The sequence below is a fragment of the Triticum aestivum genome, chromosome 3D (assembly GCF_018294505.1).
Source record: "Triticum aestivum cultivar Chinese Spring chromosome 3D, IWGSC CS RefSeq v2.1, whole genome shotgun sequence".
NCBI classification, from domain to species: domain Eukaryota; kingdom Viridiplantae; phylum Streptophyta; class Magnoliopsida; order Poales; family Poaceae; genus Triticum; species Triticum aestivum.
Genome location: NC_057802.1, coordinates 381,561,652 through 381,571,833, shown reverse-complemented (window position 1 = coordinate 381,571,833; position 10,182 = coordinate 381,561,652).

The window sequence follows — 10,182 nt, the reverse complement described above, 5'->3', positions numbered from 1 at the left end:
AACGCCAACTTCTTGGCAATGACTTAATCACTGAAGCTGAAGAAATGTGTAAAGTCATCCGTGATAATCTCAAAGCCGCGCAATCGCGCCAGAAGAGTTACTATGATAGTAAGCACCGTGATTTGGCTTTCGAGATCGGAGACCATGTCTACCTCCGCGTCTCTCCAATGAAAGGCACTCGTCGCTTCGGTATCAAAGGGAAGCTTGCCCCTAGATACGTGGGTCCTTTCAAGATCATTGGCAAAAGAGGCGACCTCGCCTATCAACTTGAGCTTCCTTCCAACTTCGCGAACGTGCACGATGTGTTCCACGTGTCACAGCTCCGCAAGTGCTTCAAGACGCCTGAGCGCACTATCAACTTCGAAGAGATTGACCTCCAAGAAGATTTGTCTTATCATGAGCACCCCGTTGCTATTCTTGAAGAAACTGAGCGCAAGACTCGCAACAAGTCAATCAAATTCCTGAAAGTGAAGTGGTCGCACCATTCCGACCGGGAAGCCACCTGGGAACGCGAGGACCATCTCCGTTCCGAATATCCGGAGTTCTTTCAGTCCTAGATCTCGGGACGAGATCCTCTCGTAGTGGTGGAGTGTTGTAACACCCCGCATGTAACTTGCCATATTTGTAACTCCGACTCTTGCCATTTTCGGCTATGTGTTATGATATTCCCTCCGTGGTCGGGTTTTGTCTTTCGTTTTGCATTTTGTCATGTCATGCATTTCATATCATGTCATCATGTGCATTGCATTTGCATACGTGTTCGTCTCTTGCATCCGAGCATTTTCCCCGTTGTCCGTTTTGCAATCCGGCGCTCCTATCTCCTCCGGTGCACCCCTCTGGTTTTCTTTCGTGTGCGGGTGTCAAACATTCTCGGAATGGACCGAAGCTTGTCAAGTGGCTTTAATATACCACCCGATGACCACCGGTCAAGTTTCGTTCCATTTGGAGGTCGTTTGGTACTCCAACGGTTAACCGGGCATCCGTCATGTCCATTTGAGTGTCCAGCAAAACCCCCCTCAAAACCAGCCCAAAACCCACCAAACTCTCTTCCATGCTCTAGGTCGTTCGATCACGATCGTGTGGGCGAAAACCGCACCTCATTTGGAGTCTCCTAGCTCCCTCTACCTATAAATTGGCATCTCTCCCGAAAAACGAACGCAGTCCAACCCTAACCCTCGTCCCTCTCCGCCGCCGGACACGTCCGGGCGGAGCCGGACGCATCCACCTCCGCACCGCCGCCACGGGTCCCGAGCCGCCCGACCTCCGCCTCGCCCCGCCGCCTCCGCGCTGGCACCGCGCCGCCCCGCCGCCGGCCGGCCCCGCCGTCCTCGCAGCGCCGGCCGCCCGCGCCCGACGTGGCCTCCCTCTGGCGCCGCCCTTCTTCCCGCCGGCCACCGCGCCTCCCCGGCACCTCCTCCCTCTCCGTGCCGCCGTCGGCAACCGCCACCGGCGAGCTCCTCGAGCTCCTGTTGCTCCCGATCCAGATCCGCACTGTAGAGGTTGACTTCCCGAACCCTAGTTTTTTTTCTAATTCTGGGATATTCTATAGCAAGTGTCTGTGTTCCTCGTTGCATAACTCCTTGCATGTAGCTCCGATTCATGCGTGTAGTATGTCAAATTCTTTGTCTCATGATGTTCTTCATTTTGTTCAATTGCACCATGTTCATTAGAGGTCATCTTGATGCCCAAATCTCTTTTGGAAGTGGGCTAGTTGCTGTTATCTTCTGGTTCTTAACAGAACTTGGAGATTTGTCATTTTTGTATCTTTAAATCTGTGCATCTTATGGGCATGAGCTCTACATGTGTTTTGTTGTTTGCCATGCCATCTTTCCAAGAGTGTATGCCATGTATTTTTGTGATCTCTGTGGTGACTAGCACAAGCATGCAAAGTAGGCACCGTAATGTTTCTGATTTCAGGGACAGTGATTTCTCTTAAGTCCTTGTCTGCTGTTATTTTGTTGCCATGTAAACTTGATGCTACAGGGAGATCCATGCATATTTTGGAGATGTTCATTAAGGATGTTTTGTAGCTATTGTTGTAATTGACCCATTTCTGCCCTTGTTTGCAATTATGGAGTACCATAGCATGACTCAATCTTCCTCTACTTTTGCTATAAAATATTTCTGGCAGATTCTTAACATGATATGCAATTTTGCCAAGCTTATTGTAGTTGATCCATACATGCTATGCTTTTGTTCTTGCCATGGATAGCTTCATAAAGATGCCATCCTGCTGTAGATATGCTTGTTTTGTCATGCATTGCTCTATAGTGAGTGCATCAAGCTCACAAATAGGCCTTCGTATTATTGTTTCTGCCATGCCCTGTTTTCTGCAAAGTCTGAAACCTGATAACGAAACTTTCTATGTTTACATGCTTGCCATCATATCTTCTGGTCCTTTTTTGGCTTATGGTCATTAAGGGACTTTTGTCATATGCATTTAGTAGAACACTGCCATGTCTTGTTTTGCTATGTTAAGTTCCTGTAGCATGTTGATTTCGTGCCCTGAACATTGCTACCTGATACTGTTTTCTGCCATGTCCAGTTTTTCTGTAAGTCTGTGATCCTGTTATCTTTTGCACTTTCGCCATGCTTGTTTGAGCTTTATATGTTGTGAACTAGCAGTAGCTCAGTGTTTATCTTTTGTCAAGCATCTCCTGTAGATTACTGTCATATGCTTTTTTGCTATGTTGGGGTACTGTAGCATTGTTGTTTGTTGCATTTTAAGTGCTATCAACTGTTACTCGCAGATTCGTGTCATTCTTATTTTGCTTGCCATTTGCAAACCGTGCATCCGTTTCCGGTGATCTTTATATCGATTTCGACCGAAATCATCTCATCTTTCTAGTGGCGTGCTTGGTTTGCCAAGTTACTGCCTTGTTCATCATGTTCCTTCCGGAGCACGCATATGCATCGCATATCATATCTTGCATATCATACATGTTTTGCATCATGTTGCTTGTGCATTTCTCGTTGTTGATTGTGGTTCCGTTTGTTTGTGTTCTTGTCTTAGGTAGAGCCGGGAGACGAGTTCGTGAACGAGGAACCTGTTGAGTACGCTTACGAGGATCAAGCTTTCGACAACTCTGAGAACCTTGCAGGCAAGATGACCACCCCTCGAAATCACTTCTATCTTTGCTTTGCTAGTTGTTCGCTCTATTGCCATGCTGCACTACCTATCACTTGCTATATCATGTCTCCCATATTGCCATGTCAGCCTCTAACCATCCTTTCCTAGCAAACCGTTGTTTGGCTAAGTTACCGCTTTTGCTCAGCCCCTCTTATAGCGTTGCTAGTTGCAGGTGAAGTTGAAGTTTGTTCCATGTCGGAACATGGATATGTTGGGATATCACAATATCTCTTATTTAATTAATGCATCTATATATATTTGGTAAAGGGTGGAAGGCTCGGCCTTATGCCTGGTGTTTTGTTCCACTCTTGCCGCCCTAGTTACTGTTATACCGGGATTATGTTCCTTGAGTTTGCGTTCCTTACGCGGTCGGGTGATTTATGGGACCCCCTTGACAGTTCGCCTTGAATAAAACTCCTCCAGCAAGGCCCAACTTTGGTTTTACCATTTGCCGCCTAAGCCTTTTCCCCCGGGTTTTCGCGAGCCCGAGGGTCATCTTATTTTAACCCCCCCCCCCCGGGCCAGTGCTCCTTCGAGTGTTGGTCTGAACCGAGCAGCCTGCGGGGCCACCTCGGGGAAACTCGAGGTCTGGTTTTACTCGTAGCTTGACTTATCCGGTGTGCCCTGAGAACGAGATATGTGCAGCTCCTATCGGGATTTGTCGGCACATTCGGGCGGCTTTGCTGGTCTTGTTTTACCATTGTCGAGATGTCTTGTAAACCGGGATTCCGAGACTGATCGGGTCTTTCCGGGAGAAGGTTTATCCTTCGTTGACCGTGAGAGCTTATGATGGGCTAAGTTGGGACACCCCTGCAGGGTATTATCTTTCGAAAGCCGTGCCCGCGGTTATGAGGCAGATGGGAATTTGTTAATGTCCGGTTGTAGAGAACTTGTCACTTGACCCAATTAAAATACATCAACTGCGTGTGTAGCCGTGATGGTCTCTTCTCGGCGGAGTCCGGGAAGTGAACACGGTCTGTGTTATGTATGACGTAAGTAGGAGTTCAGGATCACTTCTTGGTCATTGCTAGATGACGACCGTTCCGTTGCTTCTCTTCTCGCTCTCATTTGCGCAAGTTAGCCACCATATATGCTTATTGCCGCTGCAGCTCCACCTCATTACACCATCCTTTCCTATAAGCTTAAATAGTCTTGATCTCGCGGGTGTGAGATTGCTGAGTCCCCGTGACTCACAGATTCTACCAAAACAGTTGCAGGTGCCGACGATGCCAGTGCAGATGATGGGTCGATCTCAAGTGGGAGTTCGACGAGGAACGTGGTCGTTACTATGTGTCTTTTCCTGATGATCAGTAGTGGAGCCCAGTTGGGACGATCGGGGATCTAGCATTTGGGGTTGTCTTATTTTCATCTGGATTTTGACCGTAGTCGGTCTATATGTTGTATTTTGGATGATGTATGAATTATATTTATGTATTGTGTGAAGTGGCGATTGTAAGCCAACTCTTTATCCCATTCTTGTTCATTACATGGGATTGTGTGAAGATGACCCTTCTTGCGACAAAACCACTATGCGGTTATGCCTCTAAGTCGTGCCTCGACACGTGGGAGATATAGCCGCATCGTGGGCGTTACAAGTTGGTAATCAGAGCCATCCCCGACTTAGGAGCCCCCTGCTTGATCGAATCGCTGGCGTTGTTGAGTCTAGAACAAAAATGTTTTGAGTCTTAGGATTATATATATCGGAGAGTAGGATTCTTTTTACTCCTCAGTCCCTTCGTTGCTCTGCTGAGGTCTCCTGACGTAGAAGTTTTGACTATTCTCTCCTCAAATTTCACTAAAAAAAATTAGGATCACGCGGGTATCTTGGAATCGTTCCGATGGTTTTGTGACGAGAACATTGTTCTTGGTGCCTCCTGTCATTTAGGGGTTGTGGCAGTGTCCCGGGGAGTTGAGCTCCGAGGTGTTGTCGTCACAATTTTATCGTTGCAGTTCTGGAATACCTGAGTTTCGCCGACATCGAAATCTCTTTTATGCAGTTGTTCGTGAGATCACCTCGACGCCACCCAGTACTGGGGTGGGAGTTTGGGAGTATTGCCATAACTTGTATAACGGATGTTTTTCGAAGGTTGAGGTAAACGATTTCCGAAGGTTTCTTGGTTATGTGTTGACGGATGGATACAGCTGGATCTAGGGATTGCTAGTTTGGGTGATATATTTTGTGTCCCCTGTATCCGCAACACCAGATTGCATAACCAGAAAGTTTCGGGAGTTTATAAGTGGGAATTCAAGTAGCCTTAGAATATCTTTCCGACAGACGCATGATATGAGATTGGGGTTCGACGTCTAGTGGTCCGCCTTTCCACGGTTGATTTTACAGTGGTCTCGTAGTGTCTTAAAGAGTCCTTGGCTATGCCGACTCGGGGACGCTTCGTATGTCATGTACACAGCCTTGTACATGATGGTGTTGTACGATTGAGCCCGTGTGGGCCCCACCATGAAAACTTCGGACGAAATCTCTATCATATGTTTGTTCCGGCTTATTCTGCAAGCCAATACTTTGTTTTGTTTTAAATTGTGATATTCGAGTTGCTTCGAAGTCATACGTTGTTTCCATATCTTTTTCTAAGTGGCTTCTCAACTAATGGAGGTGTGATGATTTACTACGGAATTCATTCGTTCACCTTCGTTCGAATGTTTATTGTGAAGACTATATGTTGCAATTTCTATCCGTTGATCCTACTTATCTATTTGTCTATCAAGATGCTAACGGATGTCACCCTCTTCAGGATGGCTCCGCCAACGCGTCAGAATCCGGATCGCAATGAAGGGAGTCAGTCGAACCCTCCGCCACCACCTCCACCTCCGGAGGCATGGCAAGCTATCATGGCAGCCACCAACGCCAATGCTCAGATGATTCTGCAACTCTTGCAAGAACGTACTCAAGGGCAAGGCAATCAAGGCAATCAAGGTCAAGGCAACAATCAGTTTCACTTTGCTACTCTCAACCAGTTTCTCGCAAATCAGCCCAAGTCTTTCAGCTACTGTGCCGAGGCCACGGATGCCGATGATTGGCTCATGGACATCAACAAGCATTTCGAATGTAGCAATGTCAGGCCTGAGGACTATGTCAAGTTCGCTTCTTTCCAGCTCAAGGACCAAGCTGCTGATTGGTATCAACAATACAAAGATTCCAGAGGAGGTCGTGTGATCACTTGGACTGACTTCTGTCGGGACTTCAAAGCGCACCACATTCCACAAAGTGTTGTTGAGAGCAAGCGTGAGGAGTTCCGCAATCTCAAGCAAGGCAACATGTCTGTGTATCAATACAACATCCAGTTTCAGAAACTTGCTCGCTTCGCTAAACAAGACGTTCCTGATGAAAAGTGTATGATCTATCACTTCAGAGGTGGCCTTAAAGAGGATCTGCAGTTAGCTCTCGTTCTTGTTGAGCCTACTCAGTTTGATCAATTCTACAATATGGCACTGAAGCAAGAGGCTGCTCAGCTCAAGTGTGAGGCTTCTAAGAAGAGAGTTAGAGACGCAGTTCAGTCTTCTTCTTCCTCACTTGTGACAGCTAAGCAACAGAAGTTCTGGTTGCCTCCTCCTCCTCCGTTTCGTCAGCCTTACCAGCAGAAAAACAAAGGTGGCCATGGTTCTTCCAACTCTTCCAACTCTGGCTATCAGAACAAGTCTCAGAATCAAGCTCCAAAGTCCAATGCTCCTTATCACCGTCCACTCTCAGAGGTGACTTGCAACAAGTGTCAGCAGAAAGGTCACTATGCTAACAAGTGCTTCAACCAAAGGCGCCTTCCGCCTCCTCCTCCTGAGCAGAATTGTCGTTTTTTGCCTTTGAAGATGAAGCTCGGGCGGCTCAAGCGCGATTGCAATGATATGGGTACGCTGATGGCGGCTCTGGTCAAGTACGCCGACTCTGATAGTACCAAGGATCCCGCGTCGGATGATGAAAGGACAGGGAAGGGAAAAAAGAACGGCAATGGCAAGGGCCCTCAGCATAACCCGGCGAGCCAGGGAGGTAACAAACGTAAGGCTGATGGCAGCATGGAGTTTGTGGCCAATGCCAATGCGCAGGGCAACAACCGTCGCAAGGGAAGACCACCCCCGCGAGCCGGCGGGTCAGGCCCAAGTCTTTCTTTCTGTTTCAAATTTCTTCTTCAGTTTTTCTTAGGCGGCAACACTGAACTCAAATTTGGCGTTGGCCTTCCGGGTCTCAGTTTCCTGAGTCTTCAGGCGGTTCTTCAGCTCAGAGATTTCGGATTCAAGTTTCTTGCAAGCAGCCTGTACAAATTCCGGGTTACAGATTGAGTAATTATCATGCAACATTAAAGTCCCAAGCACTTTGCAAGCAAAGACACTTGGCACTTGGGGGCTAATGTATGCTGAAAGATTCTATTTATAGTGCTGGTTCATGAAGGTAAGCCGGAAGTTAAGTCTACAACATATTCTATCATAAGTAATAGACTTGGGGGCTAGCATGGTAAGGATGACTATGGAGTAAGCAAGAGAGTTGTACCTCAGATTTTTGTTGTATCTGCTTTACCATGTCAATCTCCAGGTCCCGGCTGTTGTGCACTTGACCAATGTAACCAGAAACAATGTCTCCAATGCTCAAGTTAGTGTAGTCAGTGATATCCAGTCTGGCCTTGCGGCGCTCCAGCAGTTCTTCTTTGGCAGAGCATCTGGCCAGCACAGTGGGTCTTCCCGGCTCAACATATTCGGCGGGTAATCACCACATCCGGGTCATCGGCCGGTTGAGCTGAGCTGGGGATCTCCGGGTTGTCAGAACTCTCCGCGGCTTGTTGTTCAGTTGGAGTGGTGGTGTTTGGTGCAGACGGCGGCTCAGAAGCAGAGGCGGTGGGTTCAGTCAAGACCGGTTCTTCGACCGGGTGATTTTTCTTTGCCCTCTTGCTGAGCTTTGCTTGTGCGCTGAAAGTCAAAAGGTTAGTGCAAAAACATGAGTAAGATAAAACACAAAATAAGATGATCGTCATTACCCGGGTGCAGTCTTGAAAGCCGGCAAGTTAGATTGCATGGAGTCACCGGAGGAAGGTGAAGTTTCTTGATAATTTGAATCAGAAGAGTTGAGTGGTTGACGTGTGATGCCCGCCAAAGGATGAAAAGGATATAAGTTGGAGATAACCTCGGTCTGGCGCTTCCTTGATGCTTCAGGTAAGCCGAAGGAGAGGTCTGCATCCTTGTTGGCCCGGGTTTGCCTCCGGCTCTCATGAATATGTTGCTTCAAAAGAAATTGAGGATCTTGATAAGCTAAAGAATGGGAAAATCTTACTTTCCGGGTTACTCTTCGGACTTTCAGCCTTGGCAAGGGCTCCGAGTCGGAGGAAAGTATAGTTACCTCTTCAATCACCGGGTTACTCGCTCCGGTGTCCTCCTGCTGATAATCAGTGTCGATAAGGTGGTTAAGAACAACAAAATAATAGGAGAAGAGCATAAGAATGAAGGGTTACCTCTGACTCGGAGGTGTCCTCCAGATGAAGTAGGTCTGAAGCGCTAGGTTTACTCCCCTTCTTGCGGGGAGCGGCTCTCCTGGCGGCTTTCTTAGCCTTCCTGGCTTTTTTAGCCGCCTCATGATCATACTTGACCTTCCAGAACTTATCATTAGCCTGAAAATACAACAAAGATTTCTTAAGGTTAAGATGAAAACTATTAAAAGGGAAAGCAAGGTGCTCAGGTCAGTGGCTTACCGCCGGAGCCGGGTTAGCTTTGCAGAAGGGGTTTAAGCCTGTCCTCCCGCAGTCTGCCAAGCTCTCGTTCAGAAGGGACTTGGTCATGTCGTCAATGACGTCCTCAGGTAAGTCGTTGGGGCTGTGCCGCAGAGGGTCATCCTTCCGGCCCGTATAATCACACATTAAGCCGGGGCGGCGGCTCAATGGAATCACCCGCCAGGCAATCCAGACCCGGACAAGATCAACGCCGTTAAGACCATTTCCCAGAAGAGTTTTTATCTTGTTGATGGTGGGATGAGCGGTTGACGTTCAGCTTGTTATAGTTTGTCTGGCAGGGGGTGATTTGACTCCAGACGCAGGGCGCGAAAGCCGGGCAGAGGGTTCTCATCAGCCGGAGAAGTATCCTGGCAGTAGAACCATGTCTGGTTCCAGTCCTTCGGGTGGCTTGGCAGTTCAGCATAGGGAAAGAGGCAATCTCTCCGACGTTGGATTGAAATTCCGCCAAGTTCCAAGCTAGGCCCGTTGGCACACTCGTTCTGGCGGTTCAGATAAAACAGCTCCCTAAAGAGCAGTAGGCTGGGCTCTTCCCCAAGGTATACTTCGCAGAACACTTGAAAGTTGCAAATGTTTGACACGGAATTGGGTCCTATGTCTTGCGGTCGCAGATCGAAGAAGTTCAGAACATCTCTAAAGAATTTTGAGCCGGGAGGTGCAAAGCCCCGGCTCATGTGATCAGCAAATATCACAACCTCTCCATCTCTTGGTTGAGGTCTTTCTTCCGACGGGTCAGGGGCACGATAGGACATGACCTCCTTCTTAGGCAGGTAACCCGTCTTCACGAAATCATCTAAGGTGTCATCAGTAACGTTGGACCTCACCCAGTTGCACGTAATGGGTGCCTTGGGAGCCTTGGGCGGCATTGTGAAAGACGAAAGCCTATGAAAAAAGGAAATGTCTGGTTCAAATATAAGCCGGAGGAAGATTCTAGTGTAATATTCAAGATGGCGGCTTATGAAGGGGCCTAATGATATATGGCTAATTGTGTCGGATTATCTAAGCCGCTGTGGATGTCATAAGTAATTCAAGTTGTTTAAAGCTCTATCATGATTGAGCCGGAAGTTTCACCGAGCACGGCCTCTTTTAAGCCGGAGATATGAGCCGCCATGGTTAACAGATGCAGGTTTTCGTCTAAGTGTGGTACAAACAGGTTTCACAGGTTGTAGGGATTATTTTGGATCAAACAATCGCCCAGAAAGAAAAAAATTCTAGACCTAGAAAGCTGATACAGAGAAGTTCATGAGCTCAGAACGAGGTCTTTCTGCGGATAAAAGGGATCTACTAGCATAAAAATGAGTGCGAAACCACTACCGCAGGAGTTCTACCCTGTTT